Here is a 26,372-nt window from a genome sequence, read left to right on the forward strand (position 1 = left end):
TGTGCTTTACATTATATCCCAATTATTTTTTTTTTAAATTTTAGAACTAGATGTTTGTACCTCTTTTCCCTTTCACCTATTTTGTCCATACATCTCTCCTGCCCCTCTGGCAACAATCCATTTTGTTCTCTGTATCAATGGGATTGTTCTGTGTTGTTTGTTTCTTTTTTTAGAGTTCATATGTAAATGAAATAATATGATATTTGTCTTTGATTTTATTTCACTTATAAGACACTCTGGTCCATCTATGTTGTTGCAAATGACACAATTTCCTTCTTTTTAATTGCTGTAAATATTCCACATCTTCTTTATCTTTTGTTTATCGATGGATGTTTATGTTGCTTTCATATCTGGGCTATTATGAGTAATGCTGCAGTGAACAGAGGGGTGCATATATCTTTGCAAATTAGTGTTTTTATTTTATTCAGATAAATATCCAGTAGTGGAATTTCTGGGTCATATGCTAGCTCTATTTTTAATTTTTTGGGAACCTCCATACTGTTTTCCATAGCATCTACACCAATTTACAATCTTACCAACGGTGCAGGCGGGTTTCCATTTCTCCACATCCTTTCCAACACTTGTTATTTGTTGACTTTTTGATAATAGCCATTTTAACAGATGTGACGTGATATCTCATTGTGGTTATAATTTACATTCCCTAATGATTAGTAATGTTGAACATCTTTTCACATGTCAGTTGCCATCTCTATGTCTTTGGAGAAATGACTATTCAGCTCCTCTGCCCATTTTTTAATCAGATGTTTTGTTTTTTGATGTTGAATGGGGTGTGTCCTATATGTATATTTCGGATATTAGTCCTTTATTGGATACATCATTTGGAAATAACTTCTCCGATTCAATCGGTTGACTTTTTATTATAATGATGGTTTTCTTTGCTGTACAAAAGTTTTTAGTTTGATGTAGTCCCATTTGTTTATTTTTTTCTTTTGTTGACCTTACTGAGGAAGACATATCCAAAAAAAATATTTTGAGACTGATACCAGAGTTTACTGCCTGTGATTTCTTTGAGAGGTTTTCTGGTTATAAGTTTTACATTTACATCTTTGATCTATTTGGAGTTTATATCTCTATATGGTAAAAAGGAGGAGAATAAACATAGGAGGATGGAAAAAAATAAACACACATGGAAAAAATATACCATGTAACCATTAAAAATAAAAAAAGTTTGAGTGACTGTATTAATATTACAAATATAGATGTCAAGATAAGGTGTATTAGTTAATATTTTAAACAGTGGAACTTCATAAGATAAATTGAAAAATTACAAAGAAAGATATTTGTACCCTAACATGAAATAATCTAGAGAAAGAGTTTCAAAATGTATGAAACAAAATCACATGGTATTAAAAGAAGAAAAAAAAAAAAAAGCAAATCTGCAATCACACAGATTTATGCCTACTGTCCCAGTGACTGACAGAAAATGTAGACTAAATAATCACTAAAGGTATAAAAGATTCAAATAAAAACTATCTACTTTGTTAATCAATATCTGTTAAACACTATACCCAGCAACAGTAGGAAACAGGAAACATTCAACAAGATCGATCATATCTTGGGACATAGAAAAAAGTTTTAAAAAATTTCAAATGAGTAGAATTTACAGAGTAGGTTAAAAGGGCCATAGAATACAAGGTCAACATAGAAAAATTTATTTTATTCTTAAAGAGTTTCAGTCAAAACCTGGAAAATAAAATAAGAACTCCATTTGCAAAAACATCTCAATACTTAATAAAGGTTAATGAGACAAATGATATATACAAATCTTTCTTTGAAAATTATAAAATGTTTGGAGTTAAAATGATAATTATAAATAAAGCAAAGTACTATCATTATTAGTCAAAGACAATATGTTTGTAATGTTAATTATCGTCACATTGATCTATAGAAATAATGAAATGCTCATCAAAATCCCAAATAAGCTATTTCAATCAAAACAATGAGTTGATTCTGAAATTTATGGTGAAAACAAAGAAAGAAGTTGAGGCAAAATAATTGTGACATAAAGTACAAAATGGGAGGACTCATAAACCAGATTCAAGTCTTTTTGTAACATAGTAATAATCAAGCCAGAGTAGTATCAGCATTAGAGTAGACAAATAATTCAAAATAAAATATTAGAGACTGTCAAAGGAATTAAAGAAGGAAGCCAGTAGACCAAAGGTGGCTCTAATGCCTTGGTTGCCTAGATCAGCAAACCAATACCAAAGCCAGAGTCAGTGCACTCAAATCGGAGAAAATGAAAGTCTAGGACAACTAACCACAAAAAGTCAACAAGTTTTTTTTCAAATAAAGCAACTGCTTAAGGTATAACAAATCAAATAATATCTTTGCTTGAATGCAGTGTCATCTTAAAAAATTTGCCTCTAGATCCTGTTGTTGGAATGCTCCCAATTGCCTTTGGTTTGGTGCTGTCTGATTCGAAGGGATGTATGTTCACAGAAACTCTTAAAAAATGTAATGGGCCTCATTTTACTATTTAAGAAGACAGAAATGGGTACACACATATATGGTCAGTGTGATTTATGTAAAGACAAAACTATGGTGCTAAGAAAAATCTTTAAACAGTATCTTGCACCATACACAAATTAGTGCAGAAGGATTTATAGATCTTAATATACAGTCTAAAACTATAAAACTACTAGAAGAAAACATAGGAGAATATATTCATAACCTTGGATAGGGCTTGCATTCAGCATTTATGAGAAATCCATCAAATCAATAACAAAAAGACATTTAAGGCAACAAAGTAATTGGCAAAAGAACTAAACAGATAACTCAAAGGAAAATATTCAAAGACCTCAAAATTGTATGAAAATGTGTTAAACATCATTAATCATCATCAATCAGCAAGGAATGTGATAGATTCAACTCCACGTTCTATGGAATAGCTAAAATTTGGGGGGCGGGGAAAGAAAAAAAAAGAAAAAACAAAGATGGATCATACCAAATTTTGGTGAGGGTGTGAAGGAACCAAGACCTTCATTTATACAAGGCTTGGAGGTAGGGCAAATTGATACAAACGTTTTGCAAATGTTTAGCTTTTTTTTTTTTTTAAGACAAATGTGTACCTACCCTATGACATGGCAATTTGACTCTTAGATATTTACCCAAAATAATTTTTTAAAGAAATATATTAGTATTTATAAAAGAATGTCCATGGAAGCATTATTCAAACACATAGAAGGGTTATATAAAGCACCTGTCCAGTAAATTAAGGATCACAACAAAGAAAGAAAATTTAATAATCAAAAAGAAGAGCAAAATTAGAGCAGGAAATAACACCTTGAGCAAAACTGCAAAAACAGAAAAAAGCACTTGGCTCAGAAGTTTCTAGCAGCCAGGGAGAAAAGTAAATATAGTGAGCTAGCTCATTATAATTGTTTATTCAAGAAAGGATGCTTAGAAGCCAGATAATGTAAAGTAATTCCTGGAATCAAATTCTGCATATGCTATTAAAGAATGTAAAGAATTACTTTATTGTTTTTACATCACCCCCAGAGTCATTACCCTTAAAATTATTTTTTGTTAATTTTCAATTAATGAAAGATGAAAACATGATATTAAGTCATAATCTATCAGTACAATTTTATTAGGATTCAGAATTCTCTGGTTTAGGGTTATACTGTGAATTTATTTAATATAAGAATAATAATGGATACAATGACATGTATAGTTTACCTCCTACGAACAACTCTTGTATCCTCTCAGACTGAGAAAACAGCTCACATTAACAAAAGCATCCATATGTACTTGTGTTACTTGTGTTACTTGTACTTGTGTTACAAGTAACAGGTAGTTACTTGTGTATAAATCATTGCTCTAGTAAAGATTTTTGCTTGTCACAGAGGTACTTAGCTTACCTTCAGCTCAGTAGTAATCTCTTGTCTATATCATTCTTCCTTGTGTATTTAGTAGCTTTCTGGATATCTCCCTTTAAACCTTAGTGGTCCTTTAAACCTTAGTGGTCCAATAGTACATTCTTGGAATATATCAATCTCGTTCTTGGCCTGTCCCATAAAGCTCACCTGTGTTCTGGTATTTACATGTATTCAGACCTTACCTATTACAGTAATCTCAAACATGTAACTGCAAACTCAAAATATTGCAACATATATATTGCAATCAAGTAAATGCCTCACACTCAAAATTTTTATTGTTGAAGGACCTCAAATACCCACATCATGAAAATATTAATATCATATATGAAAGTACCTCAAACCCAAAATACCCAAAGTGAAATTCATCAAAAGGAGGATATTGTTTATCCTCCTTTGTCCACCTTTGCAGTAAATGATACTGTATTTTTTCTCAAGCAAGTACCATTAAGACTCTAGATTAAAAAAAAAAAGAAGAAGAAGAAATCATCTAGTCATTTTTTTTTTTTTTTAATTTTCTCCAATTGTCCTAAATCACTCTTGTTACTGGAATGATGTAAGAACATGTCTTTAGGGCCATATATGAGAAACAGGCAGAATCTGATAACATGTCACATTCTCCTAGATAGGGAGACAGCCTAATTCAGAATAGAATGAAGGGTTAATAGTTGAATCAGTGATAAAGCAACTTCGATGAGGTACTGTAGTCTAAGGGCAGACTTGAGAATTAGCAATGTTTATACTTGAGCCCAGGGAACTTGGGCTGCAAGACTCCTATATGGGTAGAACTTGAGCTGGTAGCTGCTATAGTTCTATAAAAGAAGATTTATAATTATTAGAAACATCTGCTTGGATTCTGCACGTACAAATTTTGTATCCTAATCAAATTATTTGATTGGTTCATAATTTCAGCCCACTAAGAAAGTCACCCCGATTTAATTGGAAGAGAAAAACAAATGAGGTAGCAAATGGTTTTGTCAGGGTTTATTATTGTCCTCAACACTGGGGAATTTAAATATAAATAATCATTATAATGAGGTTTAAAATTTATTTATTTTAGGAATTATCTGTATATATTTTGTTTTATTTAATCACTCTGCATGTATAAGATATTCAGGCCTAATAGAGTATCAAGAAATTATTATTACAAATCAATTTAAAAATATTATTGAATAATATATTCAAATCATATTTTAAATTTAAAGATAAAAGGGAATTTGTAAATACCACTTTTATATTTTTAAATACCACTGACAAGTTCAGAGAGTTTAAGATTAACATTATTTACATGTTTAATGTATTCAGTTTATATGTGGAAGGCTTTATTTACTGATGCTTAAAAATCTAAGATATATTTATAAATGTTTTTTGAAATATTTGTTTATAGAAAATGCATAAACCTTTAAATGTATTTGCTAATATTTACTAGAATTATATGTAGTGTAAGTTCATGTTGAACTAAATGATATAAAAATAATCTTCCTAATCTGTTAATTTCAATAAATGGAATATTAACTTTTAAAACTTTGAATGTCAAACATAATGTTTTTTTTTTCTGCAATTAATAAGCTGAGTTCAAGGAAACCACCCAGTTTGTATTTGTAGGTCTTTTTAAAATTTGAATTATTGGTAATATTCATCTTTATAATGTTCTTCTCCCTGTTGGCAACTTTGCAGCCATTAAATTATTTCTCCTTTCAGTAATCAGAAACAGTCTTCTGCTTAAAAGCACTTTAATATCTTGTCTCTAATTACATTAGGGTCTAGAGAACCCCTACGTGGTTATGAGTCAGTTTAAGTGTATCAACGTTGGATTCAAGTGTACACAAATGTGTGTATACTCACAGGTGTGTACACATACACACAACACATGCACACATATACTCACGTGTGTGTAAGTAAAAAAATATACATTTTTTTCTAGAAAGGGAAACCAAAACTTGAATGAGATGCTCCATGAAAAAGAACAAAAACGTACATGCATATCACTGATTTTTAAGATGAAAGTGTGAGATCTTAATTTTCACAGAAGAACCTCTAAAAATTCATTACCAAATGTCTTTAGTTTATTTTTTGAACACTTTCCCTATTCACTCTGGATACCCAGGGAATGCTGTGCTATTCTCTTCACACTCTGTGCTGTTGCAGTTTTGTTTTTTCATTCTTAAATTTCCACATTCTCACCATTTTCATAGAATTCATTGTCTTGCTAACTCTTTCTCAGTCATCTTTTAGACCAATCTCAGAGGCTATGTCTCTGAGGAAAATCTTTCTTGAATCTCAAGACGAATCAATTGACCCTCAGGGTTTTACAGCATTTTGTCAATGCCTCATTGTTAAGATTTTCTACATATTACAATTACTTGGTTATATTTCTACGTATCACTAGACTTTAAGCCCTTCAAGTGCTTTTAAATGTTTTTTAGCCCAACTACTACCATAGAGCACACTGCAAGTCCTCCCTAAAGTGTCTTTTAAAGAGTAAATTCTTGAATACCAGTCTCCTTATTTAGCCATATTGATACAACTGTCAGAAGACTAATGAGAATTTATTTCATATTGTTAATGAAAGACATTTCCTATTGTCAAGAAATTTGTTTCAAAAGTATTGTATTTTATTGAATCCCTACCTTTTTCAACTCACCTTTCCCCTACACGTAATAACTATCAAAACTTCAGAAAACACGAGTCACACAAGTGAATAGGTTCTTGTGAACTGGGGCACAGAGCAGGAATTCAGTGAACCAGTAGATGCGACAGCTGTGTCAGCTGGATAAGGGTGAAGAAATCAGTGACTACACTGAGCCTGACCAATCAGCAGAAGAAAGGACAGGTCAGGATTGCCTAGCAGTTCTCACTTTTTCCTTAAATATGCAGGTTTAAATTTTTCCTTTTGTTCATAAATCGTATTCTATCCTTCATGATCATAAACTCCTGTTATTCCACTGCCTTCTCACAAAGGCAGGGGAAACTAGCCCATGCTTCTTCCATATGTATTAAGATTGTTCCCGTTACCGTTAGAGGAATTCAGTCCACAATGAGATACCCTGCACACCTATCAGGATAGCAAGGAAACAAAACAAAATAAAACAAAACAAACAACTTACAATGCAAAGTGCTGGCAAGGATGTGGGTCAATGCTAATTCATACATTGTGGGTGGGATTGCAAAAATTATATCCACTTTGCAAATGGTCTTGAAATGTTTTAATAAATTTAAACATACACGTCAGAAGACCCCAAATCCCACTCCCAGGTGTTTACTCAAAAGACAGAAAAGCATCTCCACACAAAAGCTTAAATGCCAATGTTTATAGTGACCAGTGTTCACTTGGTAATTAATAATTGTCCCAAACTGGAAACAAATTAATTGTTTATTAATTAGTTAATAGATAAAATCTATGCTACCTCAATACTATGGATCACTAAGTAGGAATTAAATAAATGGATTGCTGATACATGCAAAGACATAGATGAATCTCATTATGATAACTGAAAATGTTGGAATCTAAAGGCTGCATGCTGTATTATCCCATTTATATTACATCTGGACAAAGATACTATATATGTCTGGATTACTTTTTCGTTTCAAAAAGTCTATGATCCCATTTATTTCTGGTTCTGCACATTTTGCTCCTTTTGTTTAGACAATTTTTTTTTACTTCTGGCTTATTCAGTTCCCTTCATATAATTGCCAAAAAGCCCCTCATTTTTCATATTTCCATGTATACATTGTACATTACTTCTAACACATTTTGTGATTATTTCTAACAACCTATGTTGACAATTTCATAACATGTTTACAATTATCTACTTAAATTATATGATTCTCCACGTTGAATGTAAAATTATAACATCATGTATATGTATACAACTAAAATTAATCATGTCCTTTATAATTTGTTTTAATAGCAAACATGTTATTAAATGTGCAGTCAATTAATTGCTGTGATTTTTAAATGTTCCTTGAAATACTTCTGAAGAACACTTGAAATGGGGTTGATCAGCTTTTTGTCTAAGCTATGGTAATCTCTTGATAAGCGGGAACAGAGTATCAAATGAAATTATGTGTAATAGGAATATTATCAGTTACCACTGTAATTACTCAGCATAGCAATTGGGTGCATGTGAAAATAATAGATTACAAGACAACTCAATGAGAATAGATACTGGGAACTTTCTGACACTGTACAAAGCTGTGGTCTTTCTGACAGTGTGCAACAAACAGACTGTCAGAACTATGAAATAGAAGATTTAAAGCAATCTTCAGATGGAATATTATTTGCACTGATAAGAGGCAAGGCAATATTCAGGTTTTAATCTAAATCTAACTTTGAGTTCTTTTACAAAATACTGTTCTTATGGTGTACTTCTTCATTTGCTCCAGTGGTTTCTATAATGATTTTTTTTCTCAAAAATAATTTTCATTCTTATCCATTTTTATGTGCATACCAAAATGATATAAAGGTAATAGATAACTAATGCACTTCTATTTCCACGAAAATAAAGTGAAATACAGCAAACAACAACAAAATGAATCTGAAAGGGTATATGAACAATGGGTTATACTTAAAATAATTTTGGCAACATCAAATTCAGAAAAAGAAGGCAAAGGATGGTTTGACATTTGTGAGGAAAGATAAATTCAGGATACAAAGATATAACCTTCAATCCTTGCAATACAAACCAACTAACTACATGCAATATGAATATAACATAAATGCTATCTCAGATATAATACAATAGTTAATGGAAAATAAACTAAGATTTGACATCAATAGAATTTATTAAGAGGAATGTGCACATCTTATCTACTCCAAATATTTGAAGTTTAAAGGAAACCGTGAGTGCACTTTTGCTTCACAATTATTTATATTAATACAGTTTTCATCATCATGCACATTTAAATGTTTTCTGATTTTCTTTGTGACTTATCTTTAACCTATGGATTAGTTATAGGAATAGCATGTAGTTTAATTTCCAATTATTTGAGGTTGCCATGGATAGCTTATGTTACTTATGTTTAATTTAATTCCCTTATGGTTAGACAATGCACTCTGTATTTTTCAATCTTTTGGATTTATTGAGGTTTGTTCTGATTAAGCTAATGTTCAGTTTGGGTGAGCATTACATATGCACTTGAAAAAAGTGTCATCTCACTTGGGTATCTTCTATAAATGTCAGTTTCTTTAAGGTAACTGATAATGTATTTTAAATCATCAATGGCTTTTATGATGTTTGTGTCTAATTCCATCAAATGCTTACAGAAGGTTATTAATATCTCTAACTAGGATATAGGCTTTGTCTATTTTTAATTTAATAAGATTTTTATTAATTTATGTTACACTCTGAAATTAAGCATGCATTTATGATCATTATGTGTTCATGATGTTTTCACTTTTGTTATAAATGTACCTCTTTAATTCTGATAATACCCTTTGTTTGAAAGTCTTTTGTATCCAATAATTTAGCTATTTCAGCATTCTTATGCTTACACTCTGCATGATGTAACACTTTCCATCCTTTTACTTTCACCCTATCTGTGTTTTACGTTTAAAATGTGTCTCTTGCAGACCATATATACTTAGGTTTTACAATTTTATTCTTTTATTTTTTTATTCTTTGTCTTTTAATAAGATTACTTAGTCCATTGTGATTTAAAGTAATTACTAGGCTGGATTATGTTTATCATATTTATTTGTTTAGTCCTCTCTGCTTTTAGTTTATTTTCTCTTCCTGCCCTACCTTCATTTTAATAGCCGAATATTTAAAATTATTTTTTATCTCTTGGCATTTTAGCATTCATCTCTTTGCATTATTTAAGTTATTACTCTGAGTATATAATATGCATTTGTAACTTCACAGTCTACTGAGAGTTAATATTGTACAACTTCATGTAAAATATAGAAAATTTAAGAAAGTAAGACATTTTACCACCTCTGCCATTCTTTACACCAATGTTATTGTTTGTATTAACACCTCAGTTCATCACAAACCCCACAAGGCAATGTTATGTTACTTTAAACAGTCATATATATTTTGAAGAGACATAAAGGAAAAACATAGTATTTTATACTCACTCAAGTCTTTTACATTTCCTGTCCTCTTCATTCTTCCTGAAAATACAAGTACCCATTTTGTATAATATACTTTTTTCTTTTAATATTTTTTCATGCATATTTTCTTTTTTTATATTTGAAAATGACTTTATCTACATTCTCGAAAGATATACTCATTGAATGTAGAATTGTTTGTTTTGATTTTTTTTTCCATTTTAGTAATTTATATCTATTATTCCACTGTCCTCTGGTATCCACTGTTTCTGATAAAAATTGAGCAGTTATTAAAATTCCTCTTACCCAAGATACACGAGGTAATTTTTTCTCTGATCCCTCAAAATACTATCTTTATATTTTGGGTTCAGAAATTTGCCTTAATGTGCTTAGTATAATTTTCTTTCTTATTTATTACAATTCTCTGGTTTTCTTTGCTGTATAAATTTATGTATTTCAATAATCTGAGGTACATGCTGGCTGTTATTGCTTACGAGAGTTTCCCTGAATGTTTTATTTCTCCTCATCTCAATAGGACTCAATTATGTACAACTATGCTCAGTATTCATATTGTCTCACAAATCCCTGATATTCTGTTCATATTTTTCCAGTATTATTTCTTCTTATACTTCAGATCGAATAGTTATTTTATTGATGTATTTTCTCTCTCACTTATTTTTCTATCATCTCCAATCTTACATTATGCTTACTCAGTGATTTTGTTGTTGTTGTAATTTCCTATATTGTATCTTTCAGTTTTTAATTATGTTTTTCTTGTACAACAAGCATATTTTCCTTAATGTCCTTCAGCACATTATTATTTCCAATATTAAAGTCACTTCTAGTTTGGTCTACATGTATTGTCCTTTTATTGTCCTTTTCTTCAGTAGGGATCACATTTATTGTTTTTTCATAAACCTAATAATTTTGGATTCTATCCTAGATATTTTGCATGATACAGTTTGGATAATTTGTGTTCAGTGATGTTTCCCAAAAATAATAGCCTGCATTCAGAACCTAACCTAAAATCTTCAGGTCAATTGTTTTATCCTGACTTGGATTGCTTGGAATGTGTCTGTGTGTGTATACTTCAGAGAATAACCGGTATGTTATGGGCAGAGTCTGTCTATATAAAGAATTGGGTTATATCTTTATGGTTCTCTCCTTTCCAAAATTGGCCCTTTCTGTGGAAATTACAAACTTTTTGAAGAATTAATTCTTCAAAGAAGACTACAGGACATTATATATGAGGTCTGACAATTAAGTTCACAAACTCATTTAGAAAAAGTGCTACGTACCTCATTGCTGAATATCACAACGGTCACCTTCAAAGTACTCCTCTTGGGAATCTATGCACTGATACCAGTGTGTACACACACACACACACACACACACACACACACACACACACACGGTGCCCAAAAAATGTATACACATTTTAGGAAAGGAAAAAACTGTTAAAATTATGCTGATGATAACCACTTTGAACACCTCTTGTAATTACAGAAACAAACATGACTTGTATTCATTTTTTGTTATTGGCATATATTGAATATTACAATTTTAATACAGTTTTGTCCTTTCTTAAAATGTGTATACTTTTTTTTTGGCACCCTCTGTATATATATGATTTGTGTAGCCCACAGCATACAGTTGGAGCCTGCCCTTGAGGAAAGAGAACCAACAACAACAACCACAACAACAAAACATACAAATCAGCAACTCTACTAGTACAATTTTCTTCTGATAAAGGACAACACTCTTCCAGAATCTGCTTGTTTTTGTTCATTCTTTAATGTTGTCAATTAGTTATGTTTTTGTTTTGTTTTGTTTTTATTTATAGGTATTTGTGGGAAGGACTGATCAATCTAATAAGACTTAATCATTTCCCTAAAAAAATGCAGTTTTAATTTATGGCAAGAGTTAATTTTTTCCTCCCAAATGTTCAAATATAGCTGATTTTCTTATGTTTTCCATGTTCCCAATTTGTTATTCTGCACATTTTGAAAGCTATCTTATTGCTCCCAATATTCTATTTGGGGGTTGACAGTATTTATTGAATACCTTAGTAATAGTTGGACAAAATATCCTGAACTTGCAGTGTTTTAATCTCATTTTATTTGAACCCTGTAGGCATAATACAATACAGATATCACTGCATTTTTTTTTTTATTTCTCCATTAAATTACGTTGTAAAATTCAACTGCTCCAAGGTGAAGTTGTTGCTATCATATGTGTAAAAGTCATATTATTGCAGAGTCCATTTCAAGAAAGAATGCAGCTGGGTCACAGGTTTTGAGATATAACATTTACTGCCTGAGGCTATTATTTAAACTCTATGACTGAGTAACATGATGTGATCACCATTTTTAAAACATACTTACCATTTTCTGTTAATATTTTTTTATGATGTCAGAACTAAAACACAGTAACAACTGTATTTATATATGAATCCGTATGATATCTGCTATTCTAGTATGATTTTATTTTTATAAGTGTAATGTAGAGGTCTTAATAATATTCATTTCGTAATTTCATAAGAAACATTCTAAGTTCTGATGAGTGGATGTTTTGCTAGTTGACTGTCTTCAATAGTAGAGCTCCTCTAAGAGAATAGCATTAAAAAAAACCCACACACACAAAAAAACATTTAGTTCTCATGTGTAGTATAAGATATAATAGTTTGCTGACTACAGACAGAATGTTGAGGAGAAAAGGCAACGATAGGCAAACAGATTTTTTAAAGATTTGTTATAATTTTGGAACAGAAATGTTTTGTTTGGTGACCTGATCAGTGCAAACATTGTGATCTAATCACTCTCATGACTAAACTCCCATTTTTCACTTTGAGCCAAGACTTCTCTCTTGGACACACAATGCTATATAATTGTCATCATAATATTAATTTAATTAGTAGTAGCATACCACAAGCTATATACTTGTTCACAATGTAGTCTATCTATCTATCTATCTATCTATCTATCTATCTATCTATCTATCTATCTATCTACCTACCTGTCTGTCTATCTATCTATCATCTATCTAAAATCATTTCATTTAATCTTTAAAATCACACTGTGAGACTATAAAGATGGACTTTGAAAGGAATTATGAGTGTGAGGAACTTTATGACCTATATACTCATATACCCCAATGAAATAATCTTACCTGGTGAAATTTATAAAAATAAAAAAACAAAAACTTAAAAAAATAAACTACAGTTTTATAGCCTCTAGAAATTTTCTTGAGAGGATAAAACTAATTGGTAGATTTTCTTAATAAGAAGCTATTAAATCTTGGCAAGAAGGTGAAAATTTTGTGACTCTTGTCATAATCCAGCAATCTCTCCCTTTCCTTACCCCCAAGTTCATAGCATGATAGATGGTCCATTCTGGATGAATACAAAAAAAATGAAGATCTCCCCACAGCTGTAGTCTGGAGGAGAAAAAAGCAAATGTTTCTCATCCCCCAGTTGTTGGTAAAGACCCCAAATTCTAGGCAATTGAAGCTGAGAGATCTTTGGCTCCATTCCTTTACCCACTCTCCTTAATTAGGGTAGAGGCTGGACCTCAGACGTGGCAGACTGAGAACACTGGGGAGCAGATTCTGTCAAGGCCAGCACCATACCAGGAAGACAACAAGCTACCACTCCTGCCCAGCAACATGCTTGTAAAGCAGGGCTGTCAACTGAGAGAAGCTGGCTACTACTGTTCCCACCCCCATCCCTGAAGAATAGCTCCGCCATGTTTCCCAGGCACAGAGGCAGGCCATAACAATAGAGAGCTCCAAAGTGCTTCCCAAATTAATTCAATTTTAAGTAATTAGTTGGAATAGAGTGTGTGAATATTCGAACCTAAAGATGCTCTTGAAACAAGGCAGATTTGGGTAGTACACAATTATAAGGATCCTGTAGCTTCATGAAAGCAACCAGCTTCCTTAGGCCTGCTGGTTTATTAGAGAGAATCAGAAAAAGAAACGGCAATGGAGTTAGAACAAACCTCAAAGTCTGGCTTCAAAATCTACATTAACAAAAGAGTCAGAATTTGTTTGGTTCACACTGTGAAACAATTTATGCAACAGGACATTATTTTTTTAAATAGTAGAATAAACAGCCTGTAATTAGGGAAACCTTACAGCTGGGTGGATGCAGACACCTAACAGAGATCAGGGAAAGAGACAAGAGAGTCCTGCTAACACTGCCGTCATACAAGGGTGAATAGGGAAGAAAGGAAAAGAACCAGAAATCGTATAATAAATAAGAAAGTTAATATGATAAGCTAAAAAATGCATACTTGATTTTCTTTTTTTTAATTTCAGTTGCTTTTAAAAATTAACTTCTACAATGTAATAATTATCTTAATACATTGTTGGATTTGTAACATATGTAGATGTAATATGCACAGAAATGGTGGCAGAAAAGGGAGGAAGGAAGAATAAAACCTCATATGTGTAATGTTTCTATATGTTGATTTTTCACTGGATTTAAGTTAGTATAAATCTACTGTATATTCTAGTTAGTTAAGATGTGTATGGTAAATTGTAGAACAACTACTAAAGAAATAAAATGAAAAAACACACATTAAGTTATTAAGATGGCACCCTAGTAATATTCACTTAATGCTAAGGAAAGTAGTAGAGAAGAATAGAGGAACAGAAATAAGATGTAGGATGTACTGGGAAAAAAGTTAATTGGCAGATGTGAATCCAGTTATATGAATAATGACATTAAATGTATATGGATAAAACAATTCAGGCATAATAAGTTTCTGTTGTTTAAGTTATAGCAGCCCTAAATGATTAAGACAATGCCAGGTACCATTTTTTAAGTTTATTAAAAATGCACCAGATGTCTTATGGGCAATAGATGATATTTTTTTAAATTTTAAAATCAGCTCTTTAGTCATTTAAAAATTGCATCTGTTGCTTCTAGGGTTTATAAAATAACAGTCCTTTTTCTGTAATTCGTTCCTAAGAGAGCAGTATCCAAAGAGAGAATTAGATCAAACTCTGGTTGTAATAGTTTTTTTTTTCCCCCTCTTAACCAATATAAGCATACGACCCTTGGCAATTTCATTATTTTTTTCTATAATCTTCAACAGATACGCTATTGACATTAAGATGATAAGATCTCTTTGTGTATTACAGTGTCCCAAGCATTCCAGGATATTTAACTTCCCTGGATCCCGCTTATAAAATGTAATAGTGTACCCCTGGCCCGTGACTTAGACAACAGAAACATCCCTCTCTTTTTTTAACCTGTGTTTCCAAACATCCTGTAGGTGTTAAGTGGTATTGGTTTTATGTTCCTGGCATTATAGTTGTGCAGGAAGGTAAGAGTTTAAAAATTCAGTGTAAACATTGCTAAATGTTCCTTTCCAATTTTGAAAGGTTACAGATTGTTATTTTTTCTTTTGAATGTTATAAAATATCTAAAGATAGCAGCTATATTATAGAACTTGGTTTCTACTGGGAAAAAAACATGCTTAATTCTGTCAAGTGTATCATGGATATATTCTAAACAAGTTAAATTTGTTTATGTCATATTTAAACACTAAAGGTAGCATTCCTCAGAATTTAGTATAAAGTTATATATATATATATATATATATATATATATATATATATATATATATATATGTATATATATATATATATATATATATATATATAATAGTCAATAGTTCTTTTAACAGAATAGATATGTGTCTGAATGTTTTTATTGCCTTATAGATTTCCCAAGTTATATATAACTTGAGTAATATATCCTTATACATTTTAGAGACCTGGAAATTGTGGCAAGCATACAATTCAAAGGCTGATTTTACACTATATGTAGTACACAAAAGAATGGTCTAGTTTATTCTATAAATGAAATATTACAAAAATTTTAAGTATTCTGAGACTGTTGAAGTAATGATTTTTGAGTACAGGTAATGTAAGTATCAAGAAATAGGCCCTACATTGAGTTCAGAATATGTCATTTTAATTGTTTTTACAGTATATTAATAAAAATTCATGTACAGTTTTGTTTTTTGTATAAAAATAAAATGTATGCATTTTATTGTTAAAATGTATACATTAACAGAAATACAAACTGAAAAACAGGCAACATTTTCTTATTTGACATAGGACTACATGGTAAGACTGAAAAGAGAGAATAATATGTTTGTATGTTGTTGTTTTTTTAATCAAGTGTGGAAATAGTTTACACAGATCTGAATTAATTAGAACCCCTGTGGTAATATCAAGGTAGGTAACAATAGCAAACCAATTCAGGTGGTTCATAGTCTTTGACAATTATAATAAAGCATAGAAAAATGAGCTCTACAGAGAATTAGTTATGCCTAGGAAAGTTATTTTTGTTCTATCTTCAATAAAAGAATTGTACCACAGAGACTTTACACATTGTGATTAAAATGTAATGTTTTATGTTAAGCATGTATGTGGGCAATTTAAAGGAGGAATTTAATGTAATATCTGGAACTTGAGAGAAAATAGAAACACTTGTAAAGAAAAATGGCAACTATGAGAAAGAAGGATAAAATGCTTTATAACAATTATTTTTAATTAAATGGTTATGAATTCAGCAATTATTTGGAAGCCTATCTGTTACAGATATAATCAGATCAATTTCAGACTAACCTTTATGTGTTGACAGACAACTTTTCAAAAGCGTAATAGTCTCAAAGTCCATGATTAACCAAAGTAATAGAAAAGTCAGCAAAAGACATTGAGAGCCCCTGCAGTGTAGGACAATTGATGACATATTTGAGATAATGTAAGTGAAATTCTATGAATTAAATGGCAAAGTCAGATAGAGATAATGAAAGCTTAAATGTGCACTTTTGAAAGGTAATTAAAGTAGGCTATCCTTTCCCTCAAATAAACATGCAGATGAGAATTTTATTTCCACAAAAGTTATCTTAGCTCTCCGACACATTACATTTCCATAGTAAGACAGAGGCTGAATGTTAGTCTTTGTAGAAAGGTAAAATTATGTTGACAGGAAAAATACTTACATTTTATTTTCTCAGATGTTTTCTATAGTGTATAGGGAGCTGTGCCTAAAATATAACAAAAACTATTTAATTCCTAGATTTCATGACTAACCTCAGTACTGAAAATATGAAATGTATGATTTTTATCGTAAAATTTGATAATGAAATTATTTCAGTGTTTAGAGACTTTCACTATGTTTTAAAAAACAAGACATTCAATTTATTTGATTTATTTTTTTTTACATGTGCATGACAGTTTATTATTTAAAAAATCTAGTGATGTGATTTTTAGGAAAACTTTTTTGTTTTTGTTTATCAAGACAAAATATAGGACCAGTTTTAGCAGAAACAGACACAAAAACAATATGGGTTAGGAGGAGTGATATAATCATACCATATAGAAGAGGATTAAGAATTGTTATAATTCTGATAGAAATCGTTTTAATCCTGTATTTCAAAGCTCTTTGAACTTGAAATACAGGAGATTATATATATATATATATACACACACACACGTTTAAATACAGGATTAAAGCTATATATATATATATATATATATATATATATATATATATATATATATATATATACACACACGATTTCTACTTCTTGGAATCTAAGAATATAAGCCTACATATGAAAGTATTCATATGAAAGCCTACATATGAAAACTGTTCACTGCAGTTTACCAATCATAAAAAAAGTGTAACCTTAAAACAATATGTGATTGTTTTAAGTAATTATATAAAGTATATTAGAATGAGCATCAGGCAGTAATTGAAATTATATTTACAATAATATTCAATCACTTGCAAAATAATTATTTTGCTAAGTTACAAAGCTAAATATACATTTACAAAAACATAATGCTAATCTTAATTATGAAAATAACATAAACTTGGAATATAAATTGGAAAAAAATATTAATTTATACCATCACCAGTGGTTTATGTAAGATTTCCATTATATTATTTCTTATATTTGTCATTTTAAGTTTTCTGTATTTTGCTAATGTGAGAGTTATAAAACATCCCATCAATAATGTTTGTGTTTGCATCTACCTAATCATTAGAAAATTTGGAAATAATTTCATTTCTTATAAGCCATTTTTGTGTGGTTTTTAGGGTTGCCATTACAAAATACCACAGACTGGATAGCTTAAACAACAGCGATTTATTTCCTCACAGTTCTAGAGGCTGGAGGTCTGTGATCAGGTGTAGGTAGCTTTGGTTTCTTCTGAGACCTCTTTTCTTGGCTTGAAGATAGCTAGCTGTCCTCTCACCTTCTCCTTGTGCCTTCACATGGATTTTCTCTGTGTGCACATGTCCTTAGTGTCTCTGTGTGCTTTAATCTCGTTTTTTCATCAGGACAACAGTTGTATTAGAAGAGGGTCCACCTTAATGGCCTCACTGTAACTGAATTTCTTCTTTATAGGTCCTTTCTTCAAATACAGTCCATTTCTAAAGTACTACCCTGTTTCCCCGAAAATAAGACAGGGTCTTATATTAGTTTTTGCACCAAAAGATACATTAGGGCATATTTTTAGGGGATGCCTTATTTTTTTCATGTACACCAATCTACATGTATTCAAATACAGTCATGTCATCTTCTGGAACATTGTCATAACATACTAAATGTGTCTGTCTGGTGGACAATCTTAACTGGGGCTTATTTTCAGGATAGATCTTATTTTGGGGGAAACATGGTAGAGGTTAGGATTTCAACATGTGAATTTTTGGGGAACACAGTTGAACTGTGACATCATTCATTGTTTCGCCTGTGAAAATCAGGAAGATATTTTTCTATATGTTTTCTACTTTATTGTTTGTCTTCTTAATTATTCTGCATGACAATTCATTTTAAAATGTTTCAGCAATTTTTGATTGATATATAATAATTAGTTTTTCATAAGCACATATTTTTTGTCTCTCAGTTCTTTAGAATATATATGCTATATATATAATTTATGCATCATTTATTATATTTTTATGCTATATGTTATACATTACATGTAATATATTTTATATTATATTTGTAGCATCGGCAAATACACTTACATTTTTTGTGAATTAAGTCAAATGACAAGTGTCTTTAAAAAGGTATATTTTTTTTAGTATGACAGAGCTGTGTTTTCATATACTATGAGATATTCAGTTGAATGAATAGATTTCCATATTCCCTAAGTTTTCTAACAAAGTGTAAGACATGAATTCTCAAAAAATATCAGATGTAATGAAACAGACTGTATCAATTATTAAGTCTTCTTAATCATCTGATAGGTTCACAAAAATATATAATTTTATATAGTATACAGGTTTTTCTTATTGGTAGAAGGGAAGCGATTTTCCCTTTCTACCTCGGATCAGAAGTGGGACTTTTATTGGTTTTATTTTATTCCACTTGAAACTCAATTTTATTGGTGTCTTTGAACATGAACCTATCCTTGATCCTACTCTTTGGGAGTCTGATCACCATTTATCCTGCTTAATCTTTCTGAGCAATTGGGATGGGTAGAAGGAAAATACTTTGTGTTTCCCCTAGAGTTAATAAGAATATTACTTCATCACCCTTTTATGGAACACCCACCTTTTGCTGAGCACCGTGCTAAGTTCTGGAGAAAATACGAGGATCAGAAAAACACATAAATCCCTACCCTCATGGATAAAACAGCCATAGAACAAATTATCACATGAACCATGTAAAGAGCACACTCAGATGGTTGTTGAATGGGGAAGAAGAAAATGTGTTCTTAAAGATGCTAATGATCAACACTAGAGGTTCAAAGAACATCCTCTCAGATAGGGGGGCATATGGCTGGGTGATGCACAGAAGTCTTGTCAGACAGTATTTGAAAATCGGAGGTTGACCCCAGGAAGACATTGCCAAGTACCACACTAGGGTGAAGAGCTAAAGTTCTAGTAGGCTGGTGCAAAAGTCATTCTGGTTTTAGCATTTATTTTTAACTTTTTAAACCGCGATTACTTTTACGCCAACCTAATAGCAATTGTGAATGGAGATGATCCTGACAGGCTCTCAGATTCATAAGCAACTAAAGCACAAGTTTAGATACCGGTACAGGTAATCAAGATAGCAACCCAAAAACAGGTTACAAGAGATGAAAAAACAGGTGTCCTTGTGTCTTTGAGTTGGGAATTAAGGAAGCCAAGTATGTGAGTAGAAGCTGAAGTAGGGCTGGACTGAAGCTCATGAGCTAATACTCAGCATCTGCTTTTCCACCGTTATATTTCATTTTAGGGCTACTGGTCTTCCCTGGAGTCCTGTGTCCTAAGTCAGGATATGGAAGGAACAATGCAATGATGACCGGCCTGAGAAGGGGACATATGGGTGGTTTAAACACTTACAGAGTTAAGCCTCAAATGCACTGAGGACAGAGACAGGTCTGAACTTAGTAGATAAAGAAGCCAGTGCACACAAAATGGGTGTGTTAAAGACCAGGGCTAGAAAAATGACACTAAATACTGACAGGTGATAAGATGTTGTAGAACCTAAAAATCATCCTCTGAAGTCATTCTTAGTCTTTAGCAATCACTGTTCACCCTGGAATCATCCCTTATTTGAGATTCACAAAATTTATGACAAGAAGCCTTCAGTCTCCTAAGAATGTTTACATTTTGTAGTATTATAATATTTTTCAAAGAATGTGCTTATACTGATTTCGTTTGACCAATTGTATTCAGTAGTAAAAACCAACACACAAAAAAGATTACATGATTTCTGAGCAGCACTGTCTGATATCCTGCTGATGGTATCTTTAACAGTAGACTGTACTGTTTTTAGATATAAATTTATTGACATAGTTGGAACATCAATATTGTTTACTTTGACTTTACATTGCTGCAGGTTTGCAAATCCTAGAAACAAATCATTTCTGGAAAGTATGGGAAATCACATTTTGTGTTATGTCGCTGTTGGGTGTAATACTGAATAAAGAATGACAGCAATGCATTTGGGAGGTTGCTTTCAGCATATCAAATCATCATCTCATTGACTGTCCAGGAAGAGTTATTTGATGTTTTCCTTGGGGTGTCTTAATAATTTTGAGTGGCTCATAAACTATATAAATTAGGTTTGAAAATAATTACACATGTGCTGTGTAAAGTTTGCCTTCTTACTGTCAGGTATCATTCTAAATTGAAACAAATCAAATAGTGTCACAAAAATATGACCCTACCCATAAATATTATATGGCAAAAAGTAATAAATAATAAATTCCATCTTGTAGTATCTCAAGTTACCGCCAAGACTAGTTTATTCTGCAAAATTTGTAATTTATGGTTTCAGTAAAAATCCCTCTTTCCCAGGTATTTTACAAAAGTCTATCTGTCAAATCCTGTGTGTTAGAGCTCAGCCAGTCTCCATAAAATGGAAACAAAGTTAAACAACTTCTCAAGGGACAGAAATGGCCTTTTAAGATTCACAGGAGTGTCTCTTTCTGTCTAATCTGAGCAGCCATCATGGCGAGATTGATGTGCGTTGGCTGAGAAGTGTTTCATGAGGCGGCTGTCTGCTCGGTGGTACCAGAATGGAGCTATCTGTCTTCATTGTACTCCATTAACGTGCCCCTCAGATCTATCAGGTGAATGTCGACATACCTACTTTATAAGTTATTATCAACGACAGTTAAATGTTTCTGAACCTGTTTGGTAATATCTCTTACCTTATAGCACTTAATTTACACACATTCATGATGTTAAGCTTTTTAAACACAAGGATTAACTTAGAACTATTTTGTATGCCTGCTTTAGATGAGCTTACATGAGTTGATAATAATCAGTGAGGTTTGCGTTTATTGAGGTAAATCAAAATAGAGAATGCAAATTATTTACTAACAAGGACACATTTCCTTTGAGAATTAAGTAGACAGGATTTCATGTCAATATGCCCAGAAGAATGAAATCTTATTTGTGCCCTTCCAATGCAAAATAATTCTGAACTGAAAAGAATGCATTTGAACTGACTTTGTTTATTTAGAATTTTTATTTTGTAATTACTTTTATTAACTCATTTACATTTCACTAACACACTGACATACAATGGTTTTATTTGTAGTAATAATACTTTAAAAGCCCAAAGTTTTATATTAATAACTTTAGTGTGTTAATTTATAATATCTCAAATTGTTAAGTGTTATTTATGTAGCAAATATTCTAATGATGTTCTGAATTAGAAAGCTAACTATACATTAGATCAGTTTAGGTGTGGAGATACAGGCAGGGGACAATTATTTTCAATGTAATTAAAAGAAATTTGAACTGACTAAAATTAAATGAGTTTCAGATTGAAAATGCATTATATTTACTAAACCAAAATTTCCATTAATGAGTTTACGTGTCCTTGGATATAGAGGAGGTTTTTCATCAACCTCTTTTTTCAGGTGGATGATGGTATGCCACTAAAAAGACATATTAAAATTGGAGAGACATTCTTCATGGTGTGGGTATTATGTGCCATTGAATTGGCTCTGACTCCGGCAATCCCATGAATGAGTGACGTCCACAGTGGCCTGTCCTCAGTAGCCCTTCTCAGCTCCTCTAGACTCCTGCCTATGGCTTCTTTTATGGAGTCATCCATCTCATATTTGGTCATTCTCTTTTCCTGCTGCCTTCTATTTTTCTAGCATTATTGTCTTTTCCAAAGAATCCCTATCTTATCATGATGTGTCTGAAGTAAGGCAGCTTCAGTTTTGTCATCTTTTGTCTCCAGTGCTGTTTCCAACTTAATTTGCTCTGGGACCACTTGTTTGTCTTTATAGCGTTCCAAAATATCCACAGATCTCTCCTCCAAACACTGTGTTTCAAATGAATCGATTTTTTTCCTAACAGTCTTCATCATTGTCCAACTTTCACATCTATATATAGTAATTGGGAATATGAGGGTGTGAATGATCTTACCCTTGGTCTCCGAGGAGACATCTTTGCTCTTGGTGATCTTTCCTGATTCTTCCATTGCTGCCCTTCTGACTCTCAGCTTTCTCTTGATACCTTGGCAGCCATCTCCATTTGAATTGATGACTGAACTAAAGTAAGCAAAATCTTTAATGATTTCAGTGTCTATGTTAAAGTTGTATATGTCTTATTGAGTCATGATTTTTGTCCTTTGATGTTTAAATTCAAGTCTGCTGCTTTGGCACTTCTTTTCCTCATCAGAAGTCATTTCAAATCCTTGCTACTTTCTGCGTGTAAGATGGTATTCTGGTTCTGACCAATAAAAAACATACGTATATGTTTTATTACAAAAAGGGAACTAGCTTCTTAGAGTTATTAACAGATAAGGTTTCTAGCTAGAATTTAATGACACATGACAAGTTTTGAAGTGTTTGTATTTATAGTTACATTCTATGAAGTTCAATGATGTACTTGTTTATCATAATAGATAAATAAAAATCTCTGTTTCATAATGTGAGATTTAGATGATGTATTACAGAATTGTACACCTGAAATCTATGTAACTTTAGTAACAATTATCACCCCAATAAACTTTAATTAAAAAAAGAAAACTCCAGAAAAGAAAAAAAAAATTGTTTAAATACACTTCAAGCAAAATTAAGCCACAATAAAGAAAAATATTAATTAAAAAAAAGATGGTATGATCTGTATATCTTACATTATTGGTATTTCTTCCAACAGTTTTCAGTCCTCCTTCCTCTGAGTCTAGCCCATTTTTTTTTTTTGTATGATATGTTCTGCGTAGAGATTCAACAGATAGGAAGATATGATGCGCCCTTGTCTGATACCTTTTCCTATAGGAAACCATTCTGTCTCTCCATATTCTTTCCTGACAGTGGCTTCCTGTCCACAATACAGATTATTTATCAGGATGATCAAGTGCTGAGGCAAGCTCATTTCTTTCAGAGCATCCGTAGCTTTTCATGATCCATACAAAGACTTTACTGTAGGGTATAAAACACAGACTATCTTCTTCTGAAACTCATTGGAGCACTCAAGTATGCAACAAATGCTGGTGATTAGATCTCAAGTATCTCTTCCTTTTCTGAATCCAACTTAAACATCAGGAACGTCTTCCTCCATATAAGGTAGAAGCCTTTGTTATATCCACCTGAGTATCATTTTACTTGCATTGGAAATTAGAGCAATGGTCCTATGGTTACTGCACTTCTTGGCATCTCCTTTTTTGAAGATTGGGATGTAAACCAGATCCTCCAATAACATCGTTTTGTTCAATCTCATTGCATTATAACACTGATAAGAAACAAACAAAGAAAAAAAACAACAAAAATCAATTATAGGCCGGGGCCACAGTCTGCATGGAGTTTTCACCTTCTCCTCCTCTCTGCATGGGTTTTCTCCAGATACTCTGGTTTCCTCCCATATTCCAAAGATGTGCAAGTTAGGTCAATTGGTGTATGTGAATTGTCCCAGTAAGAATGGGTGTGGGCGGGTATGAATGAGCTGTGCAATGGAAGGGCTTCCTGTTCAGGGTGTGTCCCATCTTGTGCCCTGAGCTTCTAGGAGAGGCTCCTACCCCATAAGACTCTGGACTGAAATAAACAGGTGGGAAAATAATGATCTTATTTGTTTTATTTCATTTTTTTTAAATGTATGTGATATTTAATATTAGGACTCTTTATTTAGAAGTTTAGTGATGTTTTTGTAACAGTAAATATGCCAAAGGAACTTAATTCTTGTTTATATCAATTAATCAGTGGAAAATTGGTTTCATTATAAGTCGTTTTGCTTCAAGTCACAGTTTCCAAGAAGTTATCAACAGTGGTAAGTGAGGACTTAGTGTAATTTGTAATATTTATCCTAAATATAAACCTGTAGTGAACATATGAAAGTGATTCTGGCACTAATTTTTATTCAGGGTCTGCTATCAAAGAGAGATATAAAGAGAAAATTGTTCTTTTCCCATAAAAAAAGTGAATTGTCAGTTAACTTTAAAAATAAAACAATATATTTCAAAGATGGAAATGCATAACATTTTCTGGAAAAAAAAACTTGAAAATATTTTATAAGCTGAGCACATAAATAGTAGTATGAATAGTAGTATTTATGTTAGAGCAATTGACTTTAAAAAGAGAAAGAATTTCCAAATGATTTATGTTCAGTATAGCTTTCCTTCCTCTCTCTATATATGAGAATAGGTTGCTTTAAATATTTTAATTTACTCTCAAGAGAAAAAGTTATGCTTAATGAAAGTGAAGATTTCAGTCTTAAAATAGAAAATAGTTAAAATACTTTCCATATAGAAATATACTATATTTACCCATTTATTTTACAAATGTTTACAATAGTCCTGTCACATGCCTGCATGCTTACTGCCATGTAGTACCTTACACATAGCACCCTTTGAATAAAAATTGTTTAACTTTTATCAGGAAACCTAAGGGCAAGCATACTTTTATGCATCTAGAAATTTTAAACAGTGAGGTGTTATTAGAATTATCTTCAAGTGTTTCTAGTTTACTTTTTGCTACTTTACCTGATATGTTACCAACTAACATATCATTTTTATGTTAGACTAACTTTTTTTTTTTTTTTTAATGTCAGGGCTCTCTCAGTGTATTTTAATTCTCTTAACAGTGTTTCTCAAAGACCTGAGTTGCTTAATTTCAACAAAGTTCAGTTTAAAGTTTTTTTTTATATATTTTAAATTATATTTTATTCTAGACATTTTATAATTTTAAGTTTCGCATTTAGGCCTGTAATCACTTCCACATTGTGTGATGAGTATGCCATTGTTTTGGTAAAGAAAAAAAAAGTAATTTGTAGGAGAAGTATTTCTATAGTTTCAGTTGATGCTCTACTCATCATAAATTACATCATATTTGAAATAGCTTTTCAATGTTTTAATTAAGATATTTAAATTTCTTATTAGGAGATATATAAATATTTTCCAGTGGTATTCAAATAAAATACAAATGTGGAAGATTTATAATGGAAAACAAATATATGTGTTTCTTAAAATAGCTTAGGATTTTATTTCATGATGTGCTTAACAGAAGTCAGGAAAATGGCATAGATAATGAAAAATTCAGATTTATAAATTATAAATTTGACTGACATGAATTTTATGTGTAAACCTGTTATTTAAATTGAATGTGATTTATTTTAAAATCTGCAGACTATCTCTGATGTTTATTTAAATCTACATGCTATAGCAATGTAATAGGAATCAAATGAAAATAGAAAGATGCTAAAAATAAACAACTTTTCTTTAGTCAACCAATTAGTATATTATCTTGCTGAATTCAGTTAGATTCCCAGCTAAGTAAACAATCATATGACATGAGGTTGATATTGAAAAATAAATATTGCTGGGAAAAATAAATTAATAGCAACAAAATATTTAGACTAACATAAAATCCCTGTTTACAAAAGGTGTTATTTCATTTTTAATCCTATGGCAAGTTTGACATCTTAATGAAACACTCTGCAAAAA

The sequence above is a fragment of the Rhinolophus hipposideros genome (assembly GCF_964194185.1).
Source record: "Rhinolophus hipposideros genome assembly, chromosome: 2".
Lineage (NCBI taxonomy): Eukaryota > Metazoa > Chordata > Mammalia > Chiroptera > Rhinolophidae > Rhinolophus > Rhinolophus hipposideros.